We start from the raw sequence: 22,723 nt of genomic DNA on the forward strand, positions 1-22,723 counted from the left end.
TAAGCTCTGCCCTTATTTTTCAGTTGTTTTTGTTGGTTGGTTGGTTGTTTTTTTGGTACTAGAGACTAATCTAGGGATGCTTTACCACTGAGCTACATCCCCAGTCCTTTTCATTTATTTTTCAATTTTGAAATGGTCTCACTAAGTTGCCTAGGCTGACCTCAAATTTGTGATCAGTCTCCCAAATTGCTGTTATTACTTACAGGCGTGTGTCACTGCACCCAACCTGGCCTTACTTTTTGTTGTGTGTTTTCTAAGCTCCAAGATGCTCCTTTTGTTGCTGACTTGCTCTCAGCCCCTCCTTCAACCCTGGCTCCTCTTATCTCCCACCACAAAGTTTGTCTGCCCCTGGGTTTTAAGGTACCACTCATGCTCTGAACTGTGCCCCAGAGAACAACCCCTGCTAGAGACTTATTGCCACCTACTTGGCATGGAGAGCACACGTGTGAAAGGCCCTTGTTTACATTTCCAATCACCAAGCTAATTGTTTGTGTCTTTAGCTAACAAGCTGTGGGTGATTATAGGTCCACTGGTCGTTGTGGGCGCTGCTCAGAGGCTCTGGCTTTGAGATCCTTGAGGGCTTGCCTGGGTTCGGTTGTTTCATCATATTTTATTTTAAGAGAATTACTGGGCAAGTCTCAGCCAGATTATGCAAATCTGACTAAGTGTACTGTAAGAAGGGCCCTGGCACAAGCATCTCCAAACATCTCCTGAGCCAGGAATGACGAGGCTAGGCATTTGGGGATTCCAGTGAAAGATATTTTCAAAAAGGATGTAAATTGGTAACAGTTTATTTAAAAAGACAAAAACCTTTCATGACTAGAAGCTCAGTGATATCTAAGCATAAGAATTACTGAACAAAGGATAAATAATAACAAAGGATAAGAAAATAAGCTGCCTAGCTGGGCACAGCGGCACAGGCCTGCAATTCCAGTGGCTCAGGAGGCTGAGGCAAGAGGATCTCGAGTTCAAAGCCAGCCTCAGCAATTTAGCAAGGACCTAAGCAACTGAGAGAGAACCTGTGTCAAAATAAAACATAAAAGGGGCTGGGGCTGGGCTGAGGTTTGGCTCAGTGGTACACTGCTGCCTCATATGTCTGAGGCACTGGGTTTAATTCTTAGCACCACAAACAAAACAAATGAATGAAATAAAGGTCCATCGACAACTAAAATATCACTGAAAAAAAAAAAAAAAGGATAGGGATGTGGCTCAGTGATTTAACACCCCTGGGTTCAATCCTTGGTACCAAAAAAAAAAAAAAAAAAAAAAAAATACTGCCAAGGTAAAAATATGAAGGTGAGACTATTCCAACCCCAAAGTTGAATGAGGATAGAAAAATAAACATCCATACAGAATAAAGAGCCTATCCCTTCTCCTTGCTTTGTTTCCTAACCTCAGTTATTTGAATATCACATCTGAGTTCCAACTGTGGTGTTACTTAGAATTTTTTTCTAAATTATCTCATCTTTAAATTATTCTGAAAGGAAACCTCAAATTTCAAATGAACCCTTCATATTCTGAAAGGAAACTTCATACCCTACAGAGGGAACATCGGTGTCATTTGCAATATAAAATAAATCCAACAACAACCAAGTATTGTTATAAACTCTAACGAGGTTCTGTTGCGGGCAAGCATTCTAACCCTGAGGCTAACACTCTCTGTCCTAAAGAGATTAGCAAGATATGAATACACCGCCAGTGAAACCCACATCATGCTCAACCTCAAGAATGAAGTCCTCATTAGAATAAGTTATACTCCATGTATGCATAACATGTCAAAATTCACTCTACTGTCATGTATATCTAAAAAGAACAAATTTTAAATTTTTTGAAAAAGAAATTGACAAGGGGCAGAGAGAGGTATTAAGGACACACTGGCACCAAAGTGAGACTTTCTCACTTTCAAAGTGAGGTTTTCTTCTTGACTTCATTAGGATTAAAAGAAAGTGTGACCCACTTCCAGGAATTTATTCGATAGCTATTCTCCACTATGAATTCGGCTCCACAATCATAGTCACTGTAGACACTGTAGACCCTCTGAACCTAGAGCCAGCCTGGTGTTTAGTAGGTGCTTAGTAAATATCTGTTGACTGCATGGATTAATTGATATGCAAAATGAAATAGGTACAAGGATATTTACTGCAACAATTCTTATAGTAGGAAATGGCTGAAAACAGGTAAGTCCATTAGCAGGGGACCAGGTAAATTACATTTCAGCCTTACAATGGAATAGAAGACAGTGTTATAAAGAATGCGGCAGTTCTACCTATAGTATGTGGAACTCACCGATGTGTTAAATGAAATAAGGAAAGTATAGAGCAATTGTGTATAGTACACTTGCATTATTTTTTTAAAAGGCTATATGACATATGAGTTTGTAGACACATAAAATATATCTGGAAAAACACACAAAAGCAGGTACGAATAGTTGCTTTAAAAGAGGGGAAACTGGGACAGGAAGTGGGAGAAGCATGCCCTTCTGAAGTAGGGACAAAGGCTGCACATCACCCATTCAAGAAATGGACACGTGTAAACAAGAATTGGAAAGAGATCTAGCCCAGCTTGAGTTCCAATGTGAAGAGCTGTGGCCTGCCACATGCTGTCTGGCACACACTGGAGGACCCTGTGTGCCACTCTGGGGGGCCATGGTTTATAGGAAGGCTCTGTCAGCATGGTGCAGATTATTGGAAGCACTCTCGCCTCCAAACAGGCGTCTACTCTAATCTCCAAATCTTAACACCTGGGTTTTCCCTCCCCACCTAATTTAAGCATCCTTTATCTTAATTGGGTGAAACATATCTTGCTCCCCATCAGCCCATTAGCAGGAGGAGTCACGCAATCCTTGACTGGCATTCCTGGCATCCATTCTACCCATTATGTCATTCATCCCCGTCCACAGCTTTCCCAGGGGAGGTCCTTTTCTCAGAAAACAGGAGTGGCTCTCAGCGCACTGAGCTGCAGACCTGTCTCTTTCCTGTCTCCATGTTACCTAACCCCAATGAGCCTACACCTGAGACATCTGAAGGCTCTTGTCACTGTGCAATTTCATACTATGGCTACTTTTCGCTGTTGGACATTCTCAAGTTGGCTGAATCCTTAGAATCTCACTGTACATCCAGTATTGCATGTCACAGAAACCCAGCTCCAGTGGCTTACCTATGCAGCCAGAAGCTAAAGGTGGGCATCCCTGGTCATGTGATGGTTCCAGGAGGCTACCAGGGACTCAGGACCCGGATAGCTTTCTACTCTGCCATTACAGAAGGAGGTTTTCATTCTTATGCTGAGACACGGCTGCTACACCTCCAGGCACCTAGCCACATTCCAGATAGAAGAAAGGGCATAGGGCCAAAGGCAAAAGTACCAAAAGGGCATGTGCCAGCTGACTGGACCCTCTAGCTGACCTAAAGACAACCTCCAACTATGTCACTGGTCAGAATTGTCACCCTAGCTGTAAAGGAGCTAAGGAAGCATTTCAAACCAAGCAGGTCACCACCATGCATAAAATCAGAGTTCTGATCATAAAGGAAAGATTGGCTATCCCATAAGCAAAAGACTTTTTTGGGGGTTTTGGGGCTTGTTTGTTTGTTGGTTGTTTGGTACTGGGTACTAAACCCAGGGGTACTAAACCACTGAGCCACATCCCCAGCCTTTTTTAAACTTTTATTTAGAAACAGGATCTCACTAAGTTTCTTAGGACCTCGCTAAGTTGCTGAGACTGGCTGAGACTGCCTCAGTCCCCCAAGCCACTGGGATTATAGACATGTGCCACCATGCCCTGCAAAAGACAGTATTTTTAAGCTAACATTGTATTAGCTTTTTGTCAGCATAGTTCATCCACCTTGAGAGCTGGCACACTTCTGGAGAGCAGAGAAGATGGATCCTATTTTTTTTAATATCTTTCCCACTTTTAGCTTAGGGTTGAAATTGAACATGGGACGTATTTGGGGGTCATAGTAGGAAAATAAGGTTAGCTGGAACCTAAGATGGAACCTGGGAAGCCACTAGGAACAGACTTCTGAAGTGGTTGACAATAAGGAGCCACAGCAAGTTCTGATTCAAGGAACAGTTTCCGAATCAATTCAGTTACTGAATACCAACACGCCATATGGTGATAATAAACTGCCATGACGGTGTATACTGTGTGTTAAGAAAGATCAGGCAGGCAGATAAATAAGTGGGAAATGTGATTGGTGGAGAGGAGGCATTTTCACGGAGGACTTGATGGAGGGGTATGATTTGACAGGGGGCCGGGAGGCAGGGGTACACTCCATCTGAAGCCTTGGGTCTGGATGAACCAAGAGGTTTTTCAGAAGCTTGTCTGCAGGCAAGTTGTGAACAATTTGCCAAAAAAGTGAGTTGGGGCTACACTGTGAGGACATGGAGAGCAAGATAAGAGCTTGAACTTCACACCTGGGCAATGGGGAGCCATTGAAAGTTTTGAGCAAGGGAGTGACAGACAATGTAGGAAGGACTGGCAAGGAAATGAAAGGAAGAAAGAGGGGCAAGTGAGCTCTCATGGGGGCATCGGCAGGAAGGAAGGCAAAGGGAGGCCACAGACAAGGATAATGGAGATCAAGTCAACGTGACTCGGGATGAGACAGCAAGAAGAGTCCGAGGCTGGAGGTGATGACATTCACATAGACAGCACAAGGAAGAGTTTGGGGGACAATGTAGAGTTGAAGATGCCAGGTGAGTAGAGGGTGGAAATGCCCACAGGAGCCCACGGAAATGTGGGTTTGGAGCTCAGGTTGAGCTCAGAACTTTAGTGTTCGTTTGAAGGTCAATCCCTGGGAGAGGACAACGAAGGGACAGAGGAAGCTCAGATACGCTGGGTCCAAAGCCAGCACTCCTCCTCTTCATCCCAGAATCCTCTCTCTGGCTCCTGCCTCAGCAGCAGCAGCAGCCCAGGCACGCCCCTCCCAACCCACCCACACCCTATCGTTCTACTCACTTACTCAATACTGAGTCTCTCTCTCCATCTCTGTCCCAGTTCCACTCCTGTCTCCCCTGCCTCGGCCCCTTGTCTCCATGCCTTTGCCTGTGTTATTCCTCCTGCTCGGGTGCCCTTTCCACCTCATTCACCTGGCTTACTGCTAGTGTACCTGGTAGCAATCAATTCAAGCATCACCTCCTCCAGGAAGCCTTCTTTGATCTCTTCTATGTGTTACCTCACCAGGGGTTCCTCATTCCCTCCGTATTGTATTGCAGCCATGCCCGTCTTCCCTGTTGAGACCCATTCATCTCTCTCTGTCATCGGGGCCTAGTTAAGTGCCTGGCACATAGTAAGTGCTCCATTGATGTTTAGTGAACGACTCTGTGAAGCCAGGAGTGGATGGGGATTCTGAAGGAGAGGGTGTAGAAAAGAAGGAGCTCAGGAGTGAAAGTTGGAGAGTTCTTGATTTTTAAGAATGGGAGAAGGAAACAGAAACAGAAAGCACAATAGCTCAGAAACCTTGGGAAAAGGATTGGCTCAAAATGCCAGCGACTGCTGGGAATATTTTCTCCTCTTTAACTTCCCTTCTTCTTTCAGGTCGCAGCTTAGTCCCTCTAGGCTGCCCTCTCGGAGTCCCCATCACTAGCTTAGTCACTTTTATCCTTTCCCACCCTTTATCTGTGCTGATCCTGGGCTGTGTACCCTCCTATCCAGTCTTCGCCTTCTCTGGTCTGCACTGCAGGTGACTGACCCTGCAGGCTCCTGGGCCAGTGAGAGGTGTTAGCGGGAAACTAGAAGGCCAAAGGAAAGGAGACTCTGGGTTTTCGCCCCATCCTTCTTGGTCTTGAGAGGGAGCTTGGAAGTGGGCATGTCTGCCCTGTGGTTTCAGCTCCTTCCAAGTGACCCTGGCTCCCAAACTGAGACTGCAGAGCCTGGCCCAGTCCCTCCCACCAGGGGGCAGTAGTGGATTCCTGGTTCCTTTGCATCTGCTGGCCTTCTCCACTCTGGTATTCACTGTGACTTGTTTCCTACCTTAAATTCTCTTTCCCTGGTTGGATCCTGCCTGACACAGTACTATCTATCCCTCATGGGTCTAACCTTGCCACCCTGGGGATGACTTAAGTCCTCATCTGCAGGCACTTGATCAAGATCTGCCCACCCACTAGATTGGAGGCTCCCTAAGGGCAGGGACTGGTCTAGAGTCTCTTTGTTCCCTCCCTGGAGCCTGACGTACATTTTCAGTTACAGATAAGAACTTTGATGAGGTTATCTAACGGGGGGCAAAGAGTGGTTATCCATGGAAAGAAGGGATAATGGCCAGAGAGCAGACTGCAAGGCGTACACTCAAGTGGGAGATGAAACAGACACCTGGAAACAGTGTAAGGGGAAGCCAAGACAGGGGAAGCCATTGTTTATATCTTGTTTTTAGGCTGGGGAGCTTGATTGCATTTTCAGGTTAGAAGGAAAGGGCAAAAGAAGGGAGATGAAGGGCGATGTTGCAGGACCAGAGGTACTAGGAGGTTGTGGGTGGAACAGTGTGACCGAAGTGTCTCTTAGGAAGATTAAATCACCAGAAGGGTTGAGGATGGCATGGAAAGGAGACAGGAGGTGGGAAGGTGAGTTTGGAAGAGAAAACCAATCAGGAAGCAAGGCAAATTTGAATCAGGTCAGTTTCCTAAGAAGGTTCCAAAATCTGGGGGAGGAGGGTCTCAGGAAGGTATGTCCAGGACCTGATCTTGGTAACGTCATCTCTGCCCAGTGCCCCACAGAGGTCCCCACCTAAGCAGCTCCATCCTTGACCAAGATTGGCACTTCTCCTCCCTGTTACCTACATCGCCATGGCTCCTCCTCTCCTCCATTAGCTGTATGGTTCATGCTGCCCATTCCATTTCTCTGTGTGGGGTGAGATTGGTGGGCACCAGGAAGCGGCTAGAACCAGCAAGCAGCGGTATGCTGGTAAGTCTTTTACCAAGTAGCCCTGGCTTGTATTGTTTGCCAGTTTCCATGGTGTAAATATCCCCACCAACTCCAATTTCAATTTACAAACCTGAGGTCATGGATTGCAGAATAGGAAGAGTTGCATTATACCCCCGCCTGCATCCATTCACTCATTCCCTCTCCTGCCTCCCTGACCACCCTGCCCCTACCCCAGACCTCTGGAATGATGGCGGAAACAGGATGGGTCCAAACTGGGAGGGCAGCAATGGCACCACAATGGCAGCCTTGGGCAGGTCCCTGGTGGAAAAAGTAAAACTACTCTCCAGAAACATCCAACCCCAGCTCCCAGTCATCTCATATCTCAGCCTCATATCACAATTCTTCCCAAGTGAAACTCAGGTCTCACAGGAATGCTGGGCCTAAGATCCCAAGGCCCTCACCAGCCACTTTCTCACTGGACATGGCTGGACACCATAAACTGTGCTGACTAAGGCAGTAAAAACCAGAATATAATTTCCTTTCTCCAAGGCAAACAGAAAATAAAAAATGGTCCAAGGACTGCATTCTCTCACAGATGCATCAGGCTTACTCACTCTTCCACAGAACTAATGGACAGTTGGCTCCTTGAAGCCCAAAGTCTCTTTGTTGGAGTCCTGCAAGCAGGAGGGCAGGGGTTCTGGAGTCATACCTGGTTTGAATATTGGATCTTCCATAACAGCAAAGTGACCTTGGGAAATTTATTCCTTTCTGCGCCACAGCTTGCTCACCTGTGAAATGGGAGAACAGTAATATTACCTATTCTATGAATTCAGACTGCAGGAGTTTTCAACTGGAGGCAAACTTGGGGACATTTGACAATGTTTGGAGACATTTTTGTTGTCCTGCAGTGTGGGTGGAGGGGTGCTACCGGTATCTGTGTAGTGGACGGAGTCCAGGAAGGCTCCTAAACATCCTACAACACCCAGGATAGAGCCTTCTAACAAGGAGTTATCCAATCCAAAATGTCAACCATGCCAGGTTGAAAGAGCCTGGTGTAGCGAGAATGTTCAGTGAGGTTATGCACAGGAAGCCGTAAGCATCTGGCTTAATTTCTTAAACTCTCCAAAAACAGAAGCTGCCATTCTTTTGGAATAGCGCAGTCTCACCCTTCTATTTTCAGACCTGAAATAGATGGGATGTGAAACCCTCCTGAGTACTGAGAACCTAGTTCACTATTCAAGGTGTGAGTCACCCTGTAAATGCCAATTATTTTATTTAAAGCAGGGCCAAGGCTGCACAAGTGACTCAGGACTAGAAGCCTTCCCAGGTTGTTGTGTCTTAGGCCAGGAGGAAGTCATTTTGCCCTGAAGCTCTCCTTCCAGAGGGTGTGTAAGCATTTCAAGACTCAAATACCACAGTGCTCACTCCCAAGGGCTGTCAGATTGTTTCATCTTACCCCACAAACAGTGGGGCTTAGAAAGACCTGAGAAAAGCAGACAGAAAGAAGTCCCAATTTCCCAAATACTTTCTTCACTAGTGTGTGGTGATTATTCCTCCCCTGTAACCTGACCTGAAATTCCCTCTCGGGGAATTGCAACTTTTGGTCAAGAGTCAGTCTCTCTCATTAACATGCATTAGTATTCATGCATAGGTTTAAAAATAGATAATCTGGATGGGAAAGGTGGGGCATGCAGGGGAGCTAGGACCTGAGAAGTGTCAAGGGAAGCTGGATAAAGCACAGGGACACTGGGTATCCAAAAGAAGGGTGGAAAAGGAGAAGGCAAAAGCAAGCCACGGAGCGCCTGCACAATCTGGGCCTGTGCCCACATCTTTCCTGAGAAGTGGTGTGCCCAGAGGCAAACAGGTGGTGGGAGGGATGATACAGGCACCCAAGACCTGATACCAACCTGTACATCTGACCCAGCTCCACCTCTCCTTGAGTCACTGAAATAAAGACTGGGAATGGAAGGAGCTGTAGGGGCCCCCAAGTCCAGCTTCCTTCTTGCCCACCTTCTCCCAGCAGGTCACAAGCAGAGCAGGATATGCCCCAGAGGGACCCCCAACATGAAATGCTTTGGGGACCAGTTATGACATAGGTTGAGTGGTTGGGAATAAGACAACCAGCTGGGACTGTATGGGACTGCAGGCTCTGGTCTAAGGCACTTAAATACAAACAAAAAAAAAAAAAAAAAAAAAAGGTCAAACAAAGCACATTTTTGATCTTGGTGAGTGGGTGAGGCCCTCAGGTTGTGAGTTTTCAACAACTACCTGAATGAATGGTCTTCCTTAGCACCCCAAAACAGATGTCTGCTAGGTACAAATCTCCAGAAAGAGGCTGTAGGACTGTCTGCAAAGTCCCAAGCAGATGGTGGCCTGGCCTTGGCTCAAACCCTTCCAGAGATGGGGTGCTCCTTACTTCTCAAGCCAGCCTCAACCGCCACTGCAGGAGACCCTCTGACGGAGTCAGGAAGCCCAGGGTAGGAGCACATCCTTCATTATGCCAAGTTAAAATTTGAAATTTTTATTACAAATCAATACAAATCCACTGTGGAAACATTAGCAAACGTTGGAAAAGTAAAAATATCTATACCTTCTCCACTTCCCCCTCCCTCCTTGTCCCATTCTGAAAGAAGCGCTGACGACACCTCAGTGTATATTCAAACTCTGTCTTCTCATTTAGGTAAAGCTGTCTTCTCTCTGGGTCTGTGGCCTGTAAATTCAAGAGGTGAGGCTTCGTGCAGCGCTCACACCACACTGCTTCTCCAGCAGCCGAAAGGGGATGTACCACGCCACGAGCACGCTTCGCCCTGGGTTTCAACACACGTGGTCTGCCCTATGTAGGCCCCTGACTCCCCAGGCTTCTCGAAGATAGACACTGTAACCTTCTTACTCATCCTCGGGGACTCTACAGCGCCAGGCACACAGTAAGTGCTAGATAAAAGTATTTTCAACCAGACCACTCTCCGCCCCCGCCACGACAGCCGCGCCCTGGAAGCAGAGAGGAAGCGGAACGAGACCCGCGAGGGACAGCGCCTCTCGGTCTCCAAGGTAACCGAGTGAGAGCTGGGAGTGCCCACGCATGCGCACAGTCGCCCTTCCTTCCCGTAACCTCAAGAAGAATGCAACCGGTAAAAAAAAAAAAAGTGCCAAAATCCGAGTGCGCATGTGCAGTTACACCAACACCAAGACCGCCTCCGCCTCCTGTCAATCGGTCCGCCGCGCAATCTCCACTATAAACCTTGGCCGGAAATGGTGCCCATTTCTGTAAACCTAGACTCGTTAACCAATCGTTGCTGGGAAGAGGAACGACGGCAGACCGGAACGGGCCGTCTTATTGGCTGTTTTGGGGGAGTGGGTAGGGCCAAGGGTCGCGGTGTGGCCAAAGAAAGGAGGCGCGAAGCCCGGCAAAGTCGCAGCCGCGGGGGGAGGCGTGGCCCCGGGGGTGGCCGGGAAGGTGGCGAGGGGGTGGGGCGCGGTCCCGGGGCGGGGCCGGGGCGGGGCGACCGTGAGCTCTGAGCTCTGGGTTCGGCGGCCGGCGGCGGGAGATCGCTGGCCAGCTGCACGCCACACTCGCTTGGTTGGGGAGATCGGCGCTCGGCCGGTAGGTGACTGGGCGGGGCCGCAGTACCTGGATCTGGGCACCAAGGGAGCGCCGGGGATGGGTCGCCCCCCATTCTGGAGCCAGGCTGCGGCCTGGCCCACCGCGCGGTAACGGTGGGGATCAGTGGTCCGGCGTCGGCTGTCGGACCCACTCGCGCCGGACCCTGGACACCCGGGCTGTTCGCCCGCGCGCCCTGGCACTCGCTGCCAGCGTTGGTCCAGAGTCTGCAGGCCGCGCACCCCCGCAGGCCACAAGTTCGCCCCAAGCGCACATAGGGGCGCCCTGCTTCCCCTTCCCCAACACCCGTGCCGCCGCGCCCAGCTACCCCACCGCCAGGTCCGCCCCTCCAGCTCGCATATCCCCCTGCAGAAGTGCGCACTCCCACCTGTCCTGGCTGTAGAACCCTCCGGCCTTCCCTGGGAAGTACTTGATGTCACACCCCATCAACGGGTGAAGGAGCGGAGTCTGCCTTCGACACCCATGGGGCAGTGCCGGCCACCCACAGCATCCTCCCTTCTCGCTGACCTGTCGGTTCAGATGTAACATTCCCATCTCGGAAGCCCATCGTGGCCCTGGCAGCTTGCAGCCATTGGGCACCAGGCAGAAAGAGGCCAGTTGTACCGTGCAGATTCCCACCTGCCCAGGAGCCTCATTGTTGCTTGCTAACTTCAGTCTTTCCCTCCAAGTTGAGGTTAAAAGTTGGTCTCAGCACTCAAGGGCGTACTGGTGTGTGAATGAACTAATGTGGAGGGGATGGATGGAGAAAAGGTACAGAAATCAGTGGTGTCGATGACAGACAGAGTGAACACCAATGACCGATTAAGGACTCTAAAAAATGAATGAAATTAAGTGACGAGATGGAACCATGACACAAAATAACAGACTAAAGTTTATTCCAGGAAAAATGTTGAAAACCCTGTGACTAGAAAAATGGTCTAAAAGATTTCTAAAAGATTAAAGGACGATAGTATCTTAACATTAGTAATGCATTTCTTGCTTATTATCTTCATACATGTAACCTTTTCCCTTCAGCCCTTTGTGTTGTATGGTTGGCCAGTTTTATTGGTGAGGTACCTGAGGTAGTAGGCATATGTGGTGCCTGATGCTTCATAGCTAGGACTAAGGGTGGGTTTCTCACATTCCTGAATCAAGACCATATAATAGCATTCAGATAGAGAACGGATGGAGAAATGTTTGGTGTGAATTTATACTCTTAATGTGAGAGGACACTTGCAAGGTGCTTGTCTTGCTTAGAATGTGTTTCAATTTTCTCTTGGTGTTTCTAAAGTGATGTCAAAGTGAGTTACTTTGGAGTGATGCCAGGGCTTCTGAGTTTCTCAAACACCTTGAAGACATCCTCATTTATTTGGAAGGGTGTGATGAACTTCTCAGAAGATGTCAAAAATAAGGGTGTCAGCCTTTAATTTTATAAAGAGCTACCCAGTTATATGTACCCATAAATGTGTACCAGTAATTTGTGAAATCAGACAGCAATAAGCCACTAAGCTTAAGGTCATCTTCTGATTTTTTTCTGATTATAAGGAGCAGCTCTGAAGGGGGTTTTTGCCTCTGGTGTTGTCTGTTAGAGTTTGTGGGAGCGGCACCACAGAGACCCTGCCAAATGAGCCTTCGTCTATTAAACAAAAATGTCTGGTTGAGCCGTTTCACCTCAACAGATGGAGGTTTGGTTCCTCATTTTTGTCTCCTTGTGAACACTGACTCCTTTGTGATCTGCTTGGAGTGTTTATCTATCACTTAATGCTGAGAAGAGGGCTGGCCCTGATTGGTTGTCCAACCCTAGGCGACTATTGTGAGATTTTTGGTAAAGTGATAAAGAATCATTCCTGGCTAAGATCTGGTGAGAGATCTATAGAGGTGTAAAAGAGATAGAAACTTTATCAGAGGTTGTTTACTTGGTTTTTGGCCCCTCTTAAGAGTGTTGTATCACTTTGGCCTGTCACTTTTGGTTTCCTATTTTCTTCCTGTCTTAGTGGACAGCACATGGACTTTCCTAACAGGCCCGCCTGCCTTGTGAAGAGTTGACAGATTCATCCTGGTTGATTTGACAGATTTTCTTTCTGAGTGAAAGCAGAAATCTCAAAACTGAATTCAGTCCTAAATTAAAGGTTGAAATCAGCCTGATACACATACAAGCAGCTTATTTCTACTGATGGCTTCCATCATCTCACAGCTTTTTTTTTTCCTGGCAAAAGGTTAAAATGCAACTAAAATTCTGCTTTCGTGATTAATAAGTCACTACCGCAGTTGTGTCTGATGCTTCCTGTTTGCCCCATTTTAGTATTTCAGTTAAACTGGAAACATCTGAGCATTATGGGCACTTTTGATGGCACCAGTGTGAAATGGGTGGGGAGGACGATTCAGGGAGTGGTTTTGGGGAGCCCTAAGGATAAGTCAGCCCTCTGGGCTCTGCATACCAAGATCCCGAATAAGGGAAAGGAATGGGGGCTGAGCGTCCTTGTCCTCGCTGGGTCGGGTGAGCATTGAAAGTGTGAGAGCTCTGACTTGACCTGGTGCTGCTGACAGCAGTAGATTAGAGAGGGAAGGCCAGACGGGGGTGGGGGGAGACTGTATAGGAGAGCATTTCCACTGTGCTGAGGACATCGAGGTGTGGTGTCCTTAGCTCTGGGCTTGTCTTACTGTCTGAGTGACAGTACAGAAAAAAGTAAGTTTTCCTCAGTGGCCTGTGTATTTTGCTTTGTATTCTGGTTTAAAGGGTCCTCTTCCCTTCTTGCTGTTTTAAATATTTATTTATTTATTCATTCATTCATTCATTCATACTGCAGATCAAACCCAGGGGTGCTCTATCACTGAACTACACCCCCAACCCTTTTTCTTTTTGATTTTGAAACAAGATCTTTCCAAGTTGCCCAGACTAGCCTCAAGCTTGCAAATCTCAGCCTCCCAAATTGCTAGGATTACAGGTATGGGCCTGGCTGTTTTACATTCTTTAATCCCTGCTAAAAACCCCTTGAAATATATGCATCAGGAGTAATTTTGTAACCAGTCTTTATATTTTCTTACAGTACTTATATGAAGAAATAGAGGTCAGAAAAGGAAGCCCAGTAAGGAGACATAAAGTAGACAAGACTACTCAGGGAATCAATGTCTTGCCAGGATCTAAACCCACTTTTCCTGACATCTAGTTCACTGCTTTTTCTAACTTGCTCAAGAAAGGATCAGGGTTTGTTTTTGTTTTTGTTTTCCCCAAAACATGTCAATGTTTGAACTTACCTAAACCAAGCCGACTTTTCTATCATAGCAAATATTAATTGATATCAGTAATCCACTACTATTGATTGATATTGTTAATTATTCAAGGACTAAAAGATAAGCAGCCTATCATCTGGACGAGTCTGCTTATGCCCATTTATTTCCCAGATGCAGAAAGTAAGACAGAGAGGTCAAGTGATCTGTCCACAGCAATAAAGCCATAACCTGGTATCTGTGTGTCAAGTATGGTAGTTTTGGGCTGCCAACACGGACAGACAGGGAGAGGCAGGATCTGCTGCTGTCTGCCTGTGTGTCCTCGGGGAAATTGCTTCACTTCTCTAAGCATTGGGTACCTGATCTATAAATGGGATTAGATACTTTATGGACATTTTTAATAAGGAGAGGAGGTACATATAGTGTTTTGCTCAGTGCCTGGTACACAGTAAGTGGCAAAACAGTGGCCATCGCGGTTGTTGTCATTAGTGGCAGTCATGGTAGTAATAGCAGTAGTAGTAGCTGCTGGTTACTACAGTGTGACTAGACCTGTTTTCTGTAAGATGATGTCAAGAAGAGTCAGATTACCTGACAGGACAGGGAGTCATTTTCCCAGTAGGACCTCCAGGGGAACGTTTCTCTAGCCTAGAGGTTTTAGCTGTCAAGTTCTCCTAGTCTTACACTAAATTCTGCCCTTACCACACTCTAAATGAGCCTTAAAAGTACCAGGCTCTGTTCTGTCACAGTTGGCTATCCTAAGCAGTGGGCACCATCAGGGCTTCCCAGGACTTCCACCCTCTGGCAGAGCTGGACCTGTCAAGGGACTCCCTACTGTCCTGCATGTAGCTAAATAGGTTCCAGCACGAACTTGAATGAAAATAAAGAATACTGTATGTATATAAGTCAACAAGGACTTGTTCTTTGGGGGGCTAGGAGACAACGTTTGGTTCTGTATGATAAAATTCCACCACCACATCCCCATACTACCCCTCCCCCCTTTCTCCCTTGTAAATATGTCTTATCAGCTTATCACCAGTACTAGGTCTGGGAGCCCTGAATCTGTATAGTCAGGACTTGTAGATCTCCCTTAAATTCTCACAAGAAAAAAAAAAAAAATTATATTAGACTAAATCTTTTCTTCCCCCTTAATATAAAACAAAAATATAAATTCCCACCAGGTTGATGTTCCCTTTAAATAACATTTTGTTTTCTCTTGGGGAAGCTGTCTTGATGGCCGAAGAGTCATTTCTAAAGTGAACCTAGTTTTTAGAAAAAATAGATCACCGGATATCAGGCTTCATGTGGAGCTCGGTTCAGCTGAAAATGAAAGCAGCAGCCTGGAGCAGCCCTCACTTGACTTCAGGCTGGAGGCGAGAAGCAGTGTTTGGACCCTACTTAGTCGCTGGCTGGCCCCACACTGCATTTGATAGGTGCCTTAGTCATTTTCCAAGCAGCTTTGCTTAGGTGAGCAGAGCACTTTCTCTGGAAGGTGAGTCACCCATGCAGAGGTGTAGGTGACAGCGATTTGTTCCCCAGCACAGCTGCAGAGGAAGTCCTGAGCAGACCTTGTTGAGAATCCCTCTGCCAAAGATCACTCTTCTTCCAGCCCAAGGGCTAGGAGGCAGGGAGCAGGAAGCCAGGGGGAGGCTTCGGGCTTGCTGACTGACAGATGGCTCCCCTGGCGGGGGTCATGTGAACAGGGCAAAGAGCCCAGGTCAGCAGTGTCCCTGTACTCCTGAGTTGAGCCACCTTGAGGGTGGAAAATGGCCGGTTTCCAGGGACAGTCAGCAAAGCAGCAGGAGGGGAGCTTTGGCCCCAGGGAGCTGGGAAATCCCTTGGCAGAAAGCAAAGAGATACAAACTGTACTTTTGTATGAAAGACTTTTTGGGGAACCCTCTCCCCCCTGCCTTCCTTCTAACTACCTGAGGGGGAGGTTTGCAAGAGCTCTGGTGATTGGAAAAGCTAGATTTCACCCTGATCTCAGGAAGCTTTTGGAATTCTAAGCCTGCCTCCACCTGCATTTCCAGGGCAAGTGTTCAGACTCAGAAGGACGCAGCAGGTGGAACACCTGAACCAGCCTTCCCTCCCAGTTTCTGGTGGCTGCAGCTTCTGCTGACTCTCTTCCCACTAAAGGAACCATCAGGCGTCCTCAAAGCAGAGATTTGTTGAGATTCTCTGTACTTGACAACGCAGTTGGTGTCGAGTTGGACACCTGATGGTCAGGGACATCTATAAGCACGTCCAGTATCACCCACAAGGGGGCCTTGACTTTATGGAGCTGCAACAGAGGAGCTGTTATTCCTTTGCGTTTCCTGTCGTAATCACAGACTTCTCCCAGCTCCAGTGTCCACACCCCACCAGTCTGACCTAACCAGCAGTCACTTTGGATTGGCATGGCTAATAATCTTAGGCCTTAACTACTCTGTTAAGAAAGAATTTAGGCTAGGCACCGGTGCATGCCTATAATCCAACAGCTCAGGAGACTGAAGCAGGAAGATGGCAAATTCAAAACCAACCCCTGCAATTTAATGAAGCCCTAAGCAACTTAGCAAGACCCTGTCTTTCAAAATAAAAAATAAAACGAGTGCTGGGGATGTGGCTCAGTGGTTAAGCACCCTGGGTTCAATCCGTACTACCAAATATAAAAAATTTAAATTAAAAAAAAACAAAAGAACTATTAGCATTTGTACCCCTCCCTGTTTTGCAGAAGACAAAATGGTAGTCCAGAAAAACTGAACCAGTTGCCCAGGGCCACCCATCTCATTAATGACCAACCCCGAACTAAAACCTGGGCTCCTTTGTGTTGGGCTCTGCTGCCACTGGACAAAGGAGCTACTGCTGGGGCAGGAATTTTATTTTGTGAACCAGCTCCTCCTTTTATTCCCTGACACCAATCCTGTCACTCTCAGCCCTCCTTCAAGCTCCACCCGGCCTAGAAAGGGTGGAGCCCAGCAGCTGCTGCCCTGTGTCTAAGAAAAAATAAACAGAAAGCTATGTATTTGGCACTCTCTTGTTTCATGAGGTTTATGTAATCAAAAGGAGGCTAAGGTTGATAATACAGGCCTGGGCAGGGTTATCCGGAAGTCTCAAAGGTTGCCTGCACCTACAGGGCATTTTCCAACCTTGCCAAGCAACGTCTGACCCAAAGTAGGCATTTGGTGACAATTGGTGATTGCTTGCAAGGCTCCAAATCCACTGGGCACCTAGAAGCTCTTTCGCATCTTTCTTCTGTGAAGAAATGGCATGTTGCCCATGGTGTGCAGGTGGCCCGAAGAGCCCGAGTATTCGGGCATCATCCCAGCTGGATCTGTTGGGCTTCTCTCAGCGAGAGGCTCTTCCCTAAGGGCAAAGCATGATGTCATCTCCAGATGATGGCCACCTGTAAGTGCAAAGAGCTGTTGTAGTTGAGATCCACCATCCACGTTCTGCTAACATTGACCTTTCCTTTAACTGGGCAGAATCAGTGTTCCGGTTGGTACCCTGGAGAGACTTGGAAGGAAAGGGTGTTTAGCCAGCCTCAAATGAGAATGTGATTGCCAACTAAAATTATGCTTGGAGTCCTTTAGGTGAATGCAGCTTCTAGAGCCATGCCCAGCAGTCCCACCTGGCAGATGCTGTGCTTCGAGAAGCAGGCATAGCTCTACAGAGATAAGTGTAAAAGCTAGAGGTTGGTGTACCACCTCCCATGAAGCAGGCACACACACATCTGAGCTGGGTGAACTTTGTCCAGGACACAAGGTTATCTTCTCACACATTAGAAATAAATGGGTCTTAGCTGGTTGTAAGGAGTCACACCCGTAATTGCAACCATTTGGTGTCTGAGGCAGAAGGAATCCAAGTTCAAGGCCAGTCTCAGTAGCTTAGCAAGACCATCTCAAAAAAATAAAAAATAAAAAGGACTGGAGGTGTAGCTCAGTGGTAATGTGCTGCTGGGTTCAATCCCCAGTGTAAGGAAAAAAGAAAGGAAGAAAGGGGGTCCCTGGGTCACCACTTAGAAAAGGGATTGATAGGGGTGGCTCAGCAGCCAGTTTAGAGGACACATTCTTGCTAGGGTGCTGTCAGAATATAACTGCCATGATATGACCCCTCTGCAGGATCTGATTCTGTCCCCTCCTGTGTGCCAGATGATTAGACATCTCAGAGCCTGTGACTTTCATTTATTCTTCAGGAGTGTCTTGCTCAGGGAATGCTTGTCAGAGGTGTCAGCTGTGCCAGGCTCTGCAAGTTGCAAAAATAGGCAGATGTCCCTGACTGGTGAGTTAAGGGTTTTCAACTTTGTGGTGGTGCAGAAGCAATACACATTCAGATGAAACCATACTTCAGATTTGGAATTCGATCTTTTCACATGCTAGGAGACTCGCTGGTGATGCTGGGCAGTGACAATGATCTGCAGCTCCCAGGCAGCCCCACGATCTCAGGGGAAAACAAGCAGCATTCCGCAGTGCACTGTGCTGCTAAGCCACCATGTTTGGTAGGTCAGGTGTATTCGATATATTTTCAATTTATGTTTTCAGTTTACAATGAGTTTATCAGTATGTAATCCCATTGAAAGTCAAGGAGCATCTATAAATATTACAAAGTCTAACCGAGGCACAGTCTTCAAGGAGCTTATGATGGGGGGGGCAAGATGGACATGAAAGCAGACACCACATAGGTCAGCAAAGATGCCAAATCATGAGTCACAGCTGTGGGGCTGGAGGAGGCAAGAAGGCACTTCGGCCCAGGGGTTTCTTCTCCAGCCAGAGCTGCTGCTGATCATTGGCACAGCGCTCTTTGGCAGGAAGAGCCCGGCTCCTGGTCTGCAGGGTCTGGGTGGGACCACCCTCAACCTTTCTCTCATCCTGGGGCCTTGTCTGCTTGGAATAGGAGCTTGTTAACAATCTGGAAACTTTAACACTCTCTGGGAGAGGAGTGCATTTTCAGAAGTATAGGAACTGTCAGTAGAAATGTGCTTGAACTTAATTCAGGACCGAAGCAGACCGTTAGTAGACAGCTATTAAAACGGGGCTGTGCCAGGCGTGGTGCACACTGGCACGCACATGTAATCACAGCAACTCGGGAGGCTGAGGCAGGAGGATCACAAATTCAAAGCCAGCCTCAGCAATTTAGGGAGGCCCTTATCAACTTATTGAGACCCTGTCTCAAATAAAAAATAAAAAAGGCTGGGAAAATGGCTGAATGGTTACACACCCCTGGGATCAATCCCAGGTAGCAAAACAAACAAACGGAAAAACCAGGGCTGACCTCTCCTTCCTTTGTAGGTATAGAGAAGGGAGGGACCACACTGGCAAATCCCATGGGCTTGGTGCCCCTCAGACTGAATCATAGGCTGATGGCCCAAGACCTTAGAGTGATCACACTTCTTGAAAACTAGGCCCAGCATTCCAAGGCCTTTTAGGGTTACCTTAGGGAAAGCTCTCACCAGACTTGGTTGCCATCATAATCCAGCTGGCCACATGGCACCTGGAACATGGAAACTGCTGCCTAAGTATTCATGAGTGGAATTGCAAGAGTCGAATCTAAACTCCTCCAGGAGTAGTCTGAGATCATCTGAGAGTCCCACCCTACTTCCAAGCTCTTTCCTTCCCTCCCAGGGGTGAGCAAGAATGTGATCCGTTATTATAAAAGAGACATGTCATATGCACCCCACAGATGTCCTCAAGCTGGTCACTTGAGCCAGTTTGTCAAAGAGTATTTAGGCTGGTGTCTGAAACTAGGTCATGGTCAGGGTTCCACTGCCAAAGGGCAGAGTGGGCCATGTGCTTCCTTCTATTCCGCCCATGCCTTGGAAGTCTTCTATGGAAAGCCAAGTTATCTGGGTTTCTTGTTTATTCTGAAGTTCCTCAAACTAGTTCCTCAATTTCAGAACCAGTCACCAGTGACTACTGTGAACTTGAAGATTCCTCCCTTAAAGGGAGTCTGAGCCAGTCTTCTTTTCTTATTGCAGGTAGACCCTGCTTAAAGCCGGCACCACCTGTGACAACCAGATTTACAACCCCAAAAGGCAGAGAGGTGGTTATATTTCAGAAGAATTGACCATAGCCTAGGGAACTGCTCCTTGCTCTGAATCTATTCCAATAGGTCAAATAAGAGAGTTGCTTGTAATGATGGCCTCAAGGCTTGGCAAGATCACCAAACGCATTTTGAACGATCAAAGAAACTGTGTTCAGCATGATTCTAGAGACAAGGGCAGCAGATAAATACTTGGAAACTGGTCCTTGCTGAGAGGTGTAAACTGCAGCCCCTACTTCATGCTTGAGAATATTCAGTTACATGAAATATCGTAACTTGCAGATTTCAATGACACTTGAAATTTTTTTGGCATAATATACATAAAAATTCCTTGCTGAAAAAATAACAGAATGAATCAAACATCATTACCCTATGTAAATGTATGATTTCGCAAATGGTAATCCATCTACTCCATCTACAAACAGAAACAAAATGTATCCCATTTGTTTACAATAAAAATAAATTTTAAAAAAAAGTACTCTCAAACTTACAGAAAATGTGTAAAACTTAGAACGATGGGGGACCACCATACCCTTTTTTGACTTGGTTTGATTTTGATACTGGAGATGGAACCCAGAGTTGCAGACTCGCTCAGAAAGTGCTCTACCACTATTTTTCAGAACATTTAAGGGTAAGTTCTAAGCATTGTGGCCCTTTGCTCTCTAATATTTTAGAGAGCATTTTCTGAAAGCAAAGACACTCTCTTACAACCACTTTTAATATGACGTGTTTTTTAAATCTCTAGTCTGTATTCCACTTTTGTCAACTGAGCTGTAATACTCTTTTTGGCACCCCAGCTTTAGAACTGGATTGAATTTAGGATCAGGTAACCTCCACAGCCTTTTAGTGCCCTTTAACCTGGAACATGTCCACATAAATACCTGTTGGTATTTTATGACCCTGACATTTTTGAAGGACACAGTGACTGCTCACATTTTGAAAAAATAAAACAAAACATTATTCAAAAAAAAAAAAAATTCCTTGCTGCTTTTTTTTTTTTTTTTTTTTTTTTGGCAGGGATTGGGATGGACAGGGATTGGACCCCAGGAACACTTAGCCACTGAGCCACATCCCCAGCCCTTTGTATTTTTATTTTGAGACAGGGTCTCACTAGGTTGCTGAGGCTGTCTTTGAATTTGTGAATCCTCCTGCCTCAGCCTCCTGAGTCACTGCAATTGCAGGTGTACACCACTGTGCTGGGCTCTGCTGCTTATTGTATAAAGTGAAGTACATGTGAGGTTGGTTTTTTCCTCAGTACTATTTTCCCTCCATGTTCTCCTGCATTCCGATTGCAGATCGATCTCCCTGAATCCGTGATGCTCCCTGGGGCATTCTTTTCTTTTGTTTCAAGCTGTCCCTGTGCACAGGATTTTAGAGTTAAATTCAAAATGCCATTGTAATGCTATTCTTCTAAAGTTTTTCAAATGTCCTGTATCAGGGACCTAGAGACAAAGCATTGACCATATTAATGACAATGGTAGTTGATGTTGAACGCTTTGTTATTAAAGAATAGTAACTAGACAGGAAGCTCTGAAGCCAGCAACAGTAATACATGCCTATAATCCCAGGCTGGGGCAGGAAGATCACAAATTTGAGACCAGCCTGGGCAACTTAGCAAGACCCTGTATCAAAATTTTAAAAGAGCTAAAGATGTAGCTCAGTTGGTAGAAATGTTTAATCATTCTGTAAGTTAATCATTGTATAAGAAACATGCCTGCCCAGCATGTATGAGGTCCTGGGTCCAATCCTCAGTATTGGAGAGGGGGAAAAAATAAAAAAGCAACAGAGCCTGGAATTGGACTTATAAAATGAGTGGCAGATTTGAACTTTGTCAAGGAGTTGGTCCTTGGGATGGGCCCAGCGCTGGTCTAAAGAATATAGGCTTGCCTTGAAGTCTTTGCTCCCCAATCCTTTTTCCAGAACATAAGCTGGCTTGTTCATGCTTCCTAATTAAGATGCTTCCTCCTGGGTCAGTCCCTGGGTTTCTCACTAACAAATCTTTGGCTTATGACAGCTTCTGCATTTGGGTCCCAATTCTAAAGTTTAGATCATTTGAAAGGGGATTCGGTGTCATGGTTGTGAGTATGGGCTTTGATGTGAAAGTCCCTTGTGCAAATCTTGCCGTTGCCAGTTCCCTGCAGTGCTGCCTTGGGCAAATTAAATCTACTGTGTCTGTTTCTTCCTCCAAGTAAAGTGCCTTGCTCAGAGTTGTTAAGATTCAGGAATAATGCCTACATTACCTAATACACAGCAAGCATTAATAGCTGCCATTATTAATTTGTGTTATTATTGACAACTAGCATGTTAGTAGTGGAGACAGGCCAGATGGAGTCTGCTGAATGTTCTTCAAAGATATCCTCAGGGGTTGGCCTTGTCTTGCTGACTGCTGTGCCCCTCTGCTCCCAGGATTCTCCTCCTCCTCCAACAGTCTGTAATAGAATTCCTGCTACTAGGGCAGCTGGCTAGAAACCGGGAGTGGGGGTGAATTTCAGCTCTGCGTCGGCAAGGACTTGCAAATAACTTGCACTTCAGACACAGAAAGGACTGCTCCTCTTGTAACAGCTTCCGTCTCACTGGAGGAATGTTACCCGGACATTGACAGAGCGTGCCAGCTGCTGTATTGTATAAATTAAACATTGCTTCTTGTAGTTAATCATTCTGTAAAATCCTGCTAGGTAGGTTTGAGAATGCCTATTTTACAGATGAGACACCAGAGTCTCAGATTAAATAACCTACCATGGTGATCACACACCAGTGTTGACTATGACTCAAAGTTGGCTTCTGCAACTCCAAGGCCATCCTGTTATGTAGCTGGATAGCCGTCCCTCAGTGTTGGTAAGTGATATGTTAGAACAGATTATCTCCAAAGGCCCTTCTGATCCTAAGATCCGTCTACCCAGTTTTCTCCCTGCTGGAGTCTAAATGCCTTGAGGGCAAGGATCGCATTTTTCCAGCAATAACTAGTGTGTTTGGGAACCACTGTCTGATACTGCCTACTTCCCCAACCTGTAGAAATAGGATAAAACAGCATGCAA

At 46.5% G+C, this 22,723-nt stretch overlaps 1 protein-coding gene across 1 annotated transcript in view; it reads left to right on the top strand.

Moving 5' to 3' along the window:
• Nucleotides 1–10,354: 10,354 nt before the first annotated feature.
• Nucleotides 10,355–22,723, top strand: part of Map3k14 (mitogen-activated protein kinase kinase kinase 14) — a 43,752-nt gene continuing 31,383 nt past the window's right edge. Inside the window, exon 1 of the mRNA XM_047545621.1 lies at nucleotides 10,355–10,451. The gene's annotated coding sequence lies outside the window, so the exon portion shown is untranslated. The remainder of the gene's footprint in view (nucleotides 10,452–22,723) is intronic.

Source organism: Sciurus carolinensis, chromosome 3, assembly GCF_902686445.1.
Source record: "Sciurus carolinensis chromosome 3, mSciCar1.2, whole genome shotgun sequence".
NCBI classification, from domain to species: Eukaryota; Metazoa; Chordata; class Mammalia; order Rodentia; family Sciuridae; genus Sciurus; species Sciurus carolinensis.